Here is a 14,147-nt window from a genome sequence, read left to right on the forward strand (position 1 = left end):
ACAGATATAGCATTGCACTCCTATAACACTGTCGCATTCACAATGGGCAGATTTTAAAAAAGGATCAAAATCAATGCAGCAGAACCACAAGTATCGTCTTTTTTATTCCAGGCATTTCTACTTCCTTGTCAAAGCTTGACGGGTACATTACCCACAATGCAATCTGAATCGTCAGCAGTCTGGTCAGAGATACTGGTGTGTTATTCTAGTATCTGCTAATGTAGCCCCGAGCCGCTAGCCTCAAGCAGAGATGATGAGCAGGCTACAGAGGTCTGGTAAACAAAATTATTTTTAAATTCTCATCAATAGATTTTTAAGATTTTCAAAATTGTAGTCCTCAGCCCAAACTGAAGCAGACTCCAGTTTATCTGACTTCATGCAGCTCCCACTTGAGCCACAAAAGCCTTTATAGAATTTTCCTCACATATGCAGTAGTACTACCCCACACCTGTAAACAGACTTTGATGTGTAAAATCAGTAGGGTTCGCCTTTAAGAAACCCTGAAGCAAAATTCAAGGTACCCCGTGGAGTTTTAGACCACCAGTAGTGCCATAGAGTAATGTTTATGCGTGGGGCACCACCACCTGGGCGACATGATACACAGTCCTGCTGCTAGAGTCACAAATTTAATGACTTTAGACTCAACTTGACAAAATCAAAAAGATTTGCAACTTGACTTGGACTTTAACACCAATGTCTCATCACTCGGACTTGAGCATTTTGACTTGAAAATACTTGATCCCTTACCCTAAGTCCATGGATTAAAAAGTTTGACTTGAATGCAGTGACTTGAGACTTAGGCCATGTTTACACGATAACGGTCCACTGTGAACGGAATTGTTTCTCATTTTCATTTTGAAAAAAGTTCCACGTTCAGACAACAGCGTTTTGATAGCAATCACTGTGCACATGGATCTGCAAAAATGACCAAAAAGCTGTAGTATACATGTATAAACAAACAAAATGGCAACCACACGAATGTTTGTCTGGACGGACAGCGAGGTGGAGTTGGCCGTAAATCTACACTTTGCTGGAGAAGCATTGATAAATTCAATCGGGTTAAGAGCACAAACAGAGCTTGGGACTGCATATTGCAAGTTTACATGACAACAGAGACGGTGCTGTTTCCAAAAAAATTGCACTCTGAACCCTTTTTCCAAACGTTGCATTTTCAAGTACCCAAAACGCCGCTGTTGTGTAAACGATCAGCCGAAACGCAGCTAAAGTTTACCATTTTCGGTTGAAATCGTCTATAAACAGGACCTTATGTGTGACTTACAAAACAAAGACTTGGTCCCAAGTGTGCTTGTCTCATACAAGTCTGCTAATAGACAGTTGGGGCTGTTGATGCACAAAGTCATGTTACAATGTGCCACCAAAGGAAGAGAAGAACAAAAGTGCCAGCAAACACAGATGTAAACAATGAAGGATTGAAAATATTCAAAAACTGAGCTTTGCAAATGTTTTATGATGGAAGAAACACATTGAACACATTTGCTGAACCTTGCCGTGTTTTACAAGTAACACTGAATTTAAAACAAACTTTTGTGTGATTAAAGCAAAACTCCATGGGGCACCTTTAAACCTGAAACTTTCTGCTCCAGAACAAAGTGCTGATCTTTTCACCCTGTGGTTGCTAAGCACTTATTTAACAGCAGTGTGAATCACGATTGTTCTGCTAAAAGTCAAAATATGGTCTCTTCTACAGCTTGAAGCTCTAGATGCTAAAAATATCTCAGGTGCTGTTGAGGATACACAAGTAGCCTCCGAGCCTTTTATTGACAATAGTAAGAGAGAACGGAGAGCTCCTGGTGGACATGCAGGTTTATTCCTCTGTCTTGGGGGTGTAGAAGTTTTCACGATATGATCACAAACATCCCTATTCTTTCAAATGGCTCTATCTCCTTCCCTCAAGAATACTCCCGACGCTGGATGAATTGAATCTCACTGTACCTCGGGGCCGGTAATCAGAGCGATGACAAGCAAAGCAAGTGGGTTTAGCTTATTGAGATGCAGCCGAAGTGTTCTCTTGCAGTGTGTCTGTTCTAGTGTACCTTTCTGTCCTTGCCTTAGTCAGCTGTCAGGCCTTATCTATCAGTGTCACAGCAAAGAGGGGTTTAACAATAAAGTACAGTGTGTACAATACAGTACCATCACCTGTGTGTCAGTGTTGTCATTGTTAACCTTCTTGTTTAATGGCAAATGGTTTTACACAACTCTGCTGCAACAGTAAGCTTTCCATGTCTGTATATTGACTCATTCATGCATGTGTAGACACATCCAGTAAATTTGTATAGTGTCATGCACATGTTTATGTGATGGGGTGAACGCATCAACGCCTGCATTATAGTGTGCATAGCGCAGAAATGGATGGATAGATTCTGTGAATTCCATCTAGGCATCTGTGGCCCTCGTTGCATCTGTTGTGCTTGTAGGATGCTTATTTAACCTTCACTGCTTCACTAAGCAGTCTCTGCGCTTTTATTCAAACCATTCAAAGCCATTTTGGGAAAAGCCTGCATTTTTTTTTTTCCTGTGCTGGGCACGCTGCACCAGGTCGGTAGAGAGAAGAATGGCGAGGGTCTACTAAATGCTCATTGTCCATTGACCAGAAAATTGGTTACAAGCCTGTCTAAGGATGTGGATGGTTGCTTTTGGCAATGTTAGACGTTTTACACACACACACACACACACACACACACACACACACACACACACACACGGAAGCTAAGTACTCAGAGTGCTGACACCACACATCCCCTGCAGTGTTTCTATTGTTTAAACAGAATGGATTAGAAAAGTCTGGCTTGACTTTGACAGTTATTAGTTAGAAAAGAGCTGATAAAGTGTATCAAACTTTATTGTATCAAGAAGTGTATATTATGGGATGCTTGGCCTGCAGATTAGTCTTATGATAAGACTTGTAATTTGGTAGATTTGGTGTGCAGAAGTAGACTGGAGGGTCAGAATGGATGTCACACATCAGAGGACATGTCTGATTTCTAATTAGCCACTAATGCGAAACACCTGGGAGACGCCAGGAAAGCAACTGTGCATGGGTAAACTGTTAGACTTGATTTTTTTGCCCTTTGCAACAATTTAGAACTTCTGCAGCCAATATTTTATCCATCAAATCAAACCTGAACTACCCTCATCAAGAGAAGAGAGTGATATCTAAAGAAAGAAGAGGCCCTACCAACTGGGCCACCATGAATGACCACGGGTGAGTCAAACTTGTCCCACTCAGGTCAGGATAAGAGAACGCAGTAGTGTGCTTAACACAAATTCATGTCAGCTATAACAAAACAGTCTCTAGTTTCCACTCACAAATGACTAACTCAATATGTACTCACATTTAATTTACTTTATTTAATACAATAAATGTGTGGCAAGTGACTTGAGCAAGTGTTTCCTAAAGCAGCTCTTTTGCCCTGAGTTTAGCCTTACAGGCAGTGTGTCCTCCCAGATACTGACTACGTTTACACGCACAAAATATTTCAGTTTTTGGCCTTATTCTGATAAAGACAGTGTTCCTACTAAGTTGTTTACATGGCAGATGAAAATGAATATTCAATTAATATTTACATTAACATGAACCATTGCATACAGATTAGGGGCCTCCCTAGTGTAGTGGTTAGAGCACTCGTCTTCCATGCAGAAGGGTTGAATCCTGTCAGCAAAGGCATGCGGTCACAAGAGGTTCCCACCGCCAAAGCAAACGGGATCAGTTTTCTTAAGGAGTAACTCCCGAATCTGAGCCAAGTCCTCAAAACGAGGGTGCGTCTCAGGCCCGCTGTAGATGGGAGATTCCAGATGTAAATATGGATTAGTGCATACTCAGATTAATGTAAAACTCCACCATGATGCATGTCCTATAGTTCCAATATTTTGCCAGTCAGTAGTGCCAGGGATCAGCACGCCTGCAGCCCCGCCACTGCCTGCCGCCCAGCCCACAGTGCACTGAACCCTGAATCCTGTCCGTGGTCGACCCATGGGGCGATGGCTCCATGTTATCTCTTTGGGCTTCATGGCCTAAGACCTGGCCACGAGACACTCGCTGGTGAGCTCCCCTCCCAGGTCTGGATCCAGGGGGGTGCCCCAGTGTCCCCATACTGGGCAAAGTCCTCAAAGTCCAAATGGGCCGTTTCATCAAGGTCTTCTTCATCTGGCCTGGGAACGCCTTGGGGTGCCCCAGGAGGAGCTGGAAAGTGTTGTAGGGGAGAGGGATGTCTGGGGTGCTTTGCTTGGCCTGCCGCCCCCACGACCCAGCCCCAGATAAGCAGATGAAAATGGATGAATGGACAATATTTTGCATATCCCAAAAATTGTTGATATCCAAGTGAGAGCACACACCCCATAGTACAGTATCAAGGTACTGGTGTGCTTCTCCTTCCAACGAGAAATGTTGTCTTTTCTTTTGGGCATGGATCTCTACCCCAGCATTGCCAGCAAGTGATGGCAAATTGTCTTGTGTACAGTGCATCCATGACAAGGAACAGAACTGACCATAAACAGGTAAGAGGCCATGTGTCACAAACTGCTGTAAAAACCCCTATTGAGACTTATATTCTGAAATGCAGCGTATACATGTCCATAGAATGCTCAAAAACCCGAGTAATATTGGCATATTCCACGTCTTAATCGGAAAATGCTTCATTCAGAAAAAACCCTAGTTTGGAAAATCTAAACAGAATATGCTGTTTACATGACCTGTATCAAATTCAGAATATTGTAATATTTGGAATAATGGTGAAACAGTACTTTTCATGTACACGTAGTCACTGAATTAACTTAAGTTATACAGTAAAGACTGTACATAGTTACAGTTTGGGTACACCTATCCTGCTGACTGAGGCATAAAGTGTACAGCATACAGCCTACTATATTCACACTGACACACATAACTGTACATTTTGTCTATGTCCTCGAACTGCTTGGTATACTGTCTGTGTGGGAAAATTTTGACAACCCCATTTGTAGCAAAAATGTGTGTAGGAACTTGTCATGCGTAGTTCAGGCGCTGCATTTTCCAGACTGCCAGAAAATACATTTTGGACCATACATTTTTGAAAGATAAAAGTAAGAATCCTTGACTTTAACTCCTACTCGTACACTCAACACTAAAAGATTTTTTAAGCACATTTTTTAAGGACTAAAGAATATTTTTTAATTGAGCTGCGGATCAGATCCAGGTCTTTTATGATGCATTCAGAGTAGAGATGAATGCAGTATAGAAACAGAGGTGAGCACCTTCTGAGAAGTGTTCTAGAGAGACAAGAGCCATAAGTACAGTTTGGCTATGGTAAGTTGAGCCCATTACTTTCCTTTCATTGGAATATTTGATAGGATGTTATACCACCTTTCTTTTTTTGTTGTTTAAATTCATCAAGGGTTCACACAAAGTGGATAAAGAAGCAAACTAAAGGAACACCTCCTCCACTAGAGAGTTAGTCTCGAACCAACACTGTCCTTGGGACAACATCAGTCCGTGTGGATACACTTGCCATGTTTCACCTCCTCATCCATGTCTTTTCTGTCTTTGTACACTCTCCTGCCTCTCCTTGAAGACGTGGAGGGCCCTCTTTGCTCATTTTATAGGACTGCATGCAATTACCAAGCTCTTAGGTTTTGTGTGAGGAACATCAATGAGACAGGGACCCTGGTTTAAACAAGGTCACTGTATAAGCAGCGCTCCTATCTCTGCAACACACAATGCCGGCTTGGCATCGGGACGCATGTTCATTATAATGATAAGGAACAGGGCTGATGTCTCAGGCACCCTATAGACAGCAAGCCCTTCAGGAAGGAGCTTCCTAATAGAAACCGAGATTAGCATGTGCTTCATATTAGTGCTTACAAGAAGGGCAACAGAAGATGTTCCTCAGAGACGGAGGAGCTCTGCTGAGCTGCATCTATCTGAAATGCTTGTGTCAGTAATTACAGTAACTTTAGCTGCTGTTACTTTTGATTGGTGGGGCATTTTGCTTGCTCATAGAGGATACCTTTCTATACCTCCGTTTCCTTATACAAAGTACTGTGGTCTGCACTATGTAGGGCAATGAACCCTGAGAGATTACAGGTTAGTTAAAGATTTAAAGGGAAATTTCTGGGACAAGAGTTTTGAATCTGAAGCGTTCTGGTTGTCGTTTCAAGTCCAAGTAGTTTTGACCAATTCTGTTTGAATGGGCTTTGGTTGCGGCTATCATCTGATTTAGCTTTATTTTAGCTTTTTTTCATATGCTGATATTTGTTTATAGAGCATCAACGCTCTCAGTAGATAGCGTCTCAACTTGCTAATTGGACTGTAAACAATGATCGGCACATGGAAGAGGAAGTCTTGGCCTGGATATCCATCTGCTGTATCAGATCCCCTATGATATTGGCTGCTGCCCCCAGAGGCTAAAACGTCTTCAGACCGATAGCCGATGGGTTTTGAGATTGGTTCAGGCAGAACCCTGAAGTTGCAGTTCCTCTGTCTCATTCATGCACAGTATCATCAGGTTGTTGATGCACCATCCGGCTTCCAGCTGATTGATAACATCCAGTCACAGCTCCCTCCACCACCCTAACTGCCTCCTAAGGTGGTTTATGTTGTGCTACATTTGTAATGGGAAGTCAGAATTTCCAAGTTCAGGTCAGAATTTTCAACTCGATTTCCCCCTAAAGTCAGATTTCCAATTCAGAATGTTGTAAGAAACCTCACAGAATCCTCAAAATCCAATATGTCTGCTCCATGCATCAACAGTAGTGAAAGCTGTGGTGATAGAGTAGAAGGAATGAGTCCTGAAAACCCATAAAAGAGTTAGCATTTTACCAATCCTGGTTCCCTTGTCTCACGGTCAATGTTTTTTTTAATGGATTTTTGGTTAGATGCCTGAAATAAGGTCTGTGGTTAACACAAGCTGGAGAGACTTTCACGTTTTGTTCTATGACATAAAAAACCTCAGTTAACATCCCACTCATGAACTTCTATGTGTCTTTAAAAAGGGTAGTTGCTAACAAGTGGTTGCATAAGACTACAAAGCATCATCATGCCGAGCCACGCTTAACACAGCTTTACAGTCTTGATATGGTGCTGATGTTCAGTCATGCGACCGTAGTGTAGTTTTTTATAGCCTAACGTTAGCTTTTTACTTCTAGTGATTGCATTTAGGCCTCAATAATCATAAAAGTGGTGTTCACTTGTGAAGATCTTCTTGCTGAACGAAATGTGTAAGTAGCATAAACGTTTGTTTGCAACAGAGCTTATTTTTCGCAGGAATCCAAAATCCAATGTAAAAATCCCTGCCGTTTTATGAGGGAACCAGTGTGATGCTTGCCTCCATGTCAGCCCTCTATATACTGTTTATTGGCACCTCTTTCTTACCATTTGTCTTACCAACCTGGTCTCACTCTTGAGTTGCTGAAATCCGCCGCTTGAGCAGTGACTTCCTACAAAGCTGTCCTGTCACGTCAGCATTATACGCAGCCAGTTGCCCTTAAAGTTTAACAGTGTTCGGAGAGTCAGGGGGAAATGTGGTAGGACAAGAATGAAAGTGAAGGTGATGAAAGTCCGAAAGGGGCAGGTGGGAGGGTCTTGTAAGGTTATAAAGCTTAACACTGTTCTTTTTTCCTGAACCTAACCAGGTGATTTTGTTGCCTAAACCCAACCATGTGTATCAGTTCCTGGGCTGTACTGACGTAGTGCGTTTATTTTGAAAGAGACCGTGTGTAAAAGGTAAATTTCCTGTGAAAATGGAAGTGTATTTTGAGAGAAGACAATGTATGTAACAGGCAGAACTTGACACAGCATCCCAGAATGTCAGCAACCAATGCACCTTGGGTACCTTGCACATTGTATCTGGACGTGGAAAGTCCATGACCAAACGTCAATATGTGACGAGGTTGGAGTGAGAATGTGCTGGTCTTACTTGTGTCTCAACAAAACAGTCTTACACACAGTCCTGTCTAACTTCTATCCAACAGCTGTGGATATGTTCGTGTTTGTTTGCGCAAAATAAAGCGTAATTCTTTCAACTGGTATTGCTAACAATGGCTTACGAGGCTAGACCTGGTATTGTTAGCCACATCTTGGTTTTGTACAGTTGTACTGGAACATGGTTGATTTGGGTGAGGCGTCATTCCAAGCTCCGACCTTCAACTACCATGGTAAATGAATAGTACTAATTTGTTGCTAATCTAGAATGTGTCCTCTCTAGCTAATCTAATTGTATAACCATTTATATACTTGATAAAATGTTCATTATTATTTGTTGAAGTTACATTTTAATGTCAATACTACAGACAGTTTTGCTTTATCAGGGCTGTAGAGCAACTCAAACACACGGTATGATGCCAGAAATACAATATGTGCTGTGACCTGTATCTGTGCAGAAGTGACATACTTGGCTCGAATTTGTGACTTCATCTTTGTTTCTGGTGTCAGCTTCCAGCAGCCTGTACTGTATTTCAGCATGGCTGTTTGTTTTCTTAATTTTTTTTTTCCCAGGTTTTGAATTATTTGTCAGAAAACAAGCATGTGAGCAACTTTTTTTTGTCGTACTCACAGGCTCCTGTTCTCCAGCTGGCAGAAGTTGAATTGAAGGTTCGCCATATTCCCTGCAGATGGTGAAAAGCTCCTCCTCTGTACTTTGAGCACACAACACCTCAATCTCTCTCTGTCTCTATCCTGCTCATTTTTCTATATTCTCATATTGTACCTCTTGTTTATTCCAGCCTTCCTTCTCCTTCTCGTTGCTACATTTCCCTTGCTTTTTTCATCTTCCTGTCTTTTCATCACTTTCTCTCTCTGCCCCTTTCCTTCCTTTAATTTTCTTCTCCTCTTACTCTCGTCCTTCTCTCTTCTACAGGTTGCCCCTTTCATTATGTTCTCCACCAGCCTCTCACTCCCTGCATCCCCCCTTACTCTGATCTTTTCTACCCTCACTTCATCTCCCAATTATCTCTGTACCTTCATCCTTCTCTCGCTGCCTTCTCTCCCTCTCTCCTCCAATCACCACCTCACCCCCTTTCTCTCCATCTCCCGCTCCCTCCGAGACTCAGCCTGCTTGGCACATTGTATTTACTCAACCCGTCACTGGCTGCCTCTGTTTATTACCTATTCAGCGATGAGGCAGCAGAGACAGAGACAACCAGCCCTTCGGAGGATTTTCCTCCCAACTCTCCCGCTGCTGTCTGTCGCTGAATCTTAAAACGCTGCCTTGGAAAATTGATTGTTTCAGGGGTTTTTTTCTCCTTTCATCTTTTTCAATTTATTCAGTATCGAGCGAAGGCTCCTGCCCGTTATGTCAAACAAAGTCCACATGACCTGTAGTTACAGGGAGCGGAATGGGGTGGATTGTGAAAACGGATCACCTAAGGCTCTGAACAGAGGATACATTTCTGTTGTATCTTATCTGAATGAAATCCCAAATTAAGCTGTAATGGATTATGTTAATTAATATGCTATCACTTCTGGAAACATGGGAAATAAACTGTGTGATTTATCCCTAAGCTGTTTGGAAACTTCTTCAGCATTAAGGCAACATACAGCACTGTTAACATCAACTTAATCAGATAACAGATATGCTGATTCCCTCCATGTTGGGGCTCAGATAAGAGCAGAGAGGCATGCGACATGGCATGTTAATTTTGAGATAATGTTTTGGGTAAACAGGTAGGACGAACTGTTTGTAGCTTTCACATTTATCTGTCATGAAAGCTCCAGCTTGGTCTTCAGACCAACACATCCTTGAATCTCACAAGGCCTTTCTTTTTGTTCTTGTCCGCTCATTTGACTTTACTTCCTCTACCCGCAGGCTGCCTCTCCTTCACAATGCAATCGGATCCTGAAGTGTGTTCTGCCTGCCCCTCAGAGCTATCACAGGCTTTCACAATAGCCTGCGGCACTCTTTTGATCAGCCCAGGAGCTTGATCTGAACACCTGGAAGTGCAGTATAAACCGCAGCAGGGGAGGAAGTGCAAGGTGAGCGATGGTGAGATGTAGCTGCGTCAAGCTAATGACAGAACTGTCAAAGATGGCGGGGACTTTTGAAGGAGTCTGGAAACTTTATCAAACCAGAAGTAGAACTAAAACTCAATCATAAATACACTAAAACAGATTCAACACCCTTGTATCACAACTCAGCATGAAAGGAAATGGCCACTTTATAATGAAAATGCAGACCGCACTGACTCTCATGCCGACAAGAAGTCCAGTGTAGTTTTTTAATCTACAAAACTCGTTTGGGGAGGATAACAGCTAGCCGCAATAACAGCTACACTTGAAGTGCATGGTACCCACATTTTGAAAATGTAATAAAATTCTGCTAATGCATTTCAAAAACGTCAGAACGGCTCGTCCTGTTTACATTGCAACTCACACGAGATTCGAGAACTAGCACCACCACTAGCCATCGGCTAGTCTCGCGCGAGTTGCCATGTAAACACAGCACGCCTACAGGGCAGGCTAACTGATCACAGTGAGAAATGATGCTATAAAAGTGGAATAAATTACGTCTTTTCAAGTCAGTTTTGCATGCCGCGGCTTCAGGGCACTTGGATTACGACGGATGAGCCATTCTGACGTTTTTGAAATGCATTGCATGCATTGCATGGAATGACGTTCCATACATTACAGAAAGTTAGATAGGTTATGTTTAAGATAAGAAACATGGTGTCAACTTACCTTGAAAAAGTTCAGTGTTCACTTGGTTTCACACAGTCCTGAGCACCAATCTCCTTGGTCTTTTCACAGAAACTATAAAAGACGAAGAGGACATGATGTCATCGACTGTATTTGAGGAGCCAGAGACTGGCAGCAGCTCTATTGAAGTCAATGGGGTAGGCACAGCAAATCACTCTATAACCCAGTGTATCATTGCTGTATCACCTTTGACCTCAAAATCCTTCCACTAGTTTAGAAACACACATTGCATGATGCTGACTGACCTTTTCTTATCTAAATGTGTTTGTTTGTTTTCCTTGGTTTTTTTTTTCGGTCTCCAAAGAGATCATGTCACTGTCCGTCAGCTGCATCCCAAGCCCCAGTTGGGTCCAAGATAGCTAACATACCTGCTCTTAGCAGGTACATGTTTTTGGTTATCAATAACTAACCAAACTTTAAATGGCTGCTGATGCTTGAAGTAAATTTTGCGAACACAGTAATACTTCTGTCCTTTAACTTAAATAAGGATTTAAATGCAGAACCTTAACTTGTAATGAATTGTCTTTATGTTGTTGCATTTCTACATTTACTTTACTTATGTAAAGGCTCAGCAGAGAAACAGGTTTGGATGGCTGTGGCTCAGAAGGTAGAGCAGCTCATCCACCTATCGGAAGATTACTGGTTCCTCCAGTCTGCATGCCGAAGTATCCTTGACCAAGATACTAAACTCCAAATTGTTCCTGATGGCCGCTCCATCGGTGTGTGAGTGTGTTAAAAAAACTAAGTAGCAGGTGGCACCTTGTATGGTCTTGGCCACCAGTGAATGCATGTGTGTGTGAATGGGTGAATGTGACTCGTAGTGTAAAAAAGCGCTTTGAGTGGTCGGAAGACTAGAAAGGCGCTATACAAGTGCAGGTCCATTTACCAACTCAGATGCATGGCTCCGAGAAAGGCAGGGTTGTTAAAAAGTTCATTTGTAGTCAAGGATGAGGCTAAAGTCCAAAACCAGGCAGGCAGATGAAACAGGCAAACTTATCCAAAAGGGTTGGGCAGAGGAGAAAAGATCCAATGGGCAAGGGATCAAACTGGCAAGTCAGGCAGGACAGAAGGCTGGGAAGACAATCTGGCAGAGTGGATGGGAATGGAGTGGTATACATACTGTAGGAGTGACAGGGAAAGTAAGAACAGGTGTGCAGGTGGAGAAAGGCCAGATGTTCATACCTGCAGGCGGTTGCTAACTTACAGTAGTTTCACAAAACCCAAAGGGGACACAGGATGGTATTTATGGGATCAAATTATTTTTAATTTAGGAAACTTATTTTAGAGTAAAAGATTTAAGATTTATAATTCATCAAAGTATCTTCACAGTCTAGGGAATCTAAATTCCCTTTAAATTCTTGGTTAATGGTTAAAATATTGGATATGAAAATATAAGAACCTAGATTATCCTTCTCCTATAGATATAAGGCTATATTGAAAATGTAAACTCATGTCTCATTCTTTCTTAATATGTTATATATGCTATCCATGCTAATAAAGTGTTATTAAATATAATTTATAACCCATATAAGTCAATGCGTGCTTTTTTTTTTTTTTTTAACATTTTGTGTTTGTATTTAATTTTACAACTGAAACATCTACGTTGGCCCAAAACATAATTATCACAAGAGTGCAGTGACTTCATCTGAAGGCATGTCAGTTTTACCATACATTGTTGCAAATGACCCGGGAATGACTCACGTCTCAGGTCTCAGGTCGTCAAAAACCGACACGTTGTCACACTTCAGCATCTCATAGGGACGCACAGGGTCCCCTTTAGTGTAGCTATCTGTGTGGTGCACAAAAAACACATTTTAATATCTGGTTAATGTTGTAAAATGGTTGCGGTTAGGTTTGGGCAGCAAACTTCTTGGTTAGGTTTAGAAAAAAAGATCATGTTTTAACTTAAAATAAGTACACTTGTTACGCAAAGTAAGATGATGTAAACTGATCATGTGACTGACATCAATGCACCACGACTGCACCTAAGTTGCGTGATGTTCACTCTTAGCTTTACACGGGACATGAACTGGGGTCTCCTGGATGAAAGTCCAATTTTGTTTGACCCATCCAGCTCCTGCCCTATGTGGACTCTGTCATTCTTTATATCACATCAGTTGCTCTGAGCATCAAATTTGCTTACACTGAAGCCCTGTGTGTCTAATAAAGACGCTAGAGGGTGCCTTTGGTGTTGATATTACACGATCAGGGGCTTGTGGCCTATTGTGTAAGGATAACTAATAGCAGCGTAGCTTAATACTCTAAAAGTAGAATATTTTGGATATAACTTTATAACATTAACTAAAAATGATTTAAAAATGACTATCTGTGGTAAAACATGTTTAGTATCTGAAAGGATTGTGCTAACTTCTGATCAGATATGTCACTCCCAACATGATGTTCTTTGGAAATCTTCCATTTGTTCAATTTCTGAAACAATCTTTATGTATGTATGCATGTATATACGTTAATATTCAAAAGATAAAAACGTTTCTAACTCCACCTCTTGTTTTGTTATGCCTATTTCTCGTCTGGCAATTTTAATGTCAAAACTATTTGGTTGAAGACAATCTGCATAATTGTTATATTACAGCCCGTGATCACATAATTATTAAAGACATCATCTCAGTCTTGAACTCGACATGAGAGGTGAAAATGATCCTGAAGCGTTCAAGTCAAACCTTCATTCAGGATTTTCTCCACTTGCTTAATCCTTTTCCAGGGTTAAAGGAGCTGCAGCCAATCCCAGCATCCATTGTGTGGAGGGCAGGTACACACTCTGCAGGTGGTGATTCCTCTGCAGAGCTACACACAGACGGGCACACACTCACATTTATATCCACGAGCCATACACGCTACATTCACAACTCTGGACCTCAAGGTCAGCTCTGGATAGCTTAGAGGACTGCTTACATCTGTTCAAGGACACAGCGCTCACCGCTAATACAACCTGGCAGGGATTTCAAAACGCATGTGTGCACGGAGTAACAATAACCAAAGCATCTTCAAAACTCCAAGGTAGTCTTCTGCTCATATGTCTTGATTAACCCTCTGTTGGATCCACACCTTTTATCACTCTCTTTTTGTTCTGTGCTTTAACACCACCTGGCCCCAGGTTTACTGTGTGGTAATTACATTTCATAAAAGTTTGACACATTAAAGTTTTTCTTCAGGGATTTCACATACAGTATATCTGCCAACTATGTTCTATGATCACAAATGCCTTCACTTTATTTTCCATAGTTTCTGCTTCTTTAAAAACAGTTTCTCTTTATTTTTCTCACAGTGTTCACATAGAAAACATGCTCTACAAACAGTGGTGGGAAGAAAATCTACTCAAGTACAGTTTGTGAGGCACTTGTACTTTACTTGGGTATTTCCATTTTCTGCTACTCTTTACTTCTCCTCCACCACAATTCAGAGGTAAATATTCAACTTATTATGCCCTTATATTAATCTGACA

The 14,147-nt window shown here is 41.6% G+C and overlaps 1 long non-coding RNA gene across 1 annotated transcript; it reads left to right on the forward strand.

Moving 5' to 3' along the window:
* The first annotated feature begins 3,144 nt into the window (after window positions 1–3,144).
* On the forward strand, window positions 3,145–8,585 carry LOC125880965 (uncharacterized). Its single transcript, XR_007448175.1, has 3 exons — window positions 3,145–3,223; window positions 4,441–4,515; window positions 8,549–8,585. It is a non-coding gene; the product is annotated as an uncharacterized LOC125880965 (long non-coding RNA).
* The last annotated feature ends 5,562 nt before the right edge of the window (window positions 8,586–14,147 follow it).

This window comes from Epinephelus fuscoguttatus, linkage group LG20, assembly GCF_011397635.1.
Source record: "Epinephelus fuscoguttatus linkage group LG20, E.fuscoguttatus.final_Chr_v1".
NCBI classification, from domain to species: domain Eukaryota; kingdom Metazoa; phylum Chordata; class Actinopteri; order Perciformes; family Serranidae; genus Epinephelus; species Epinephelus fuscoguttatus.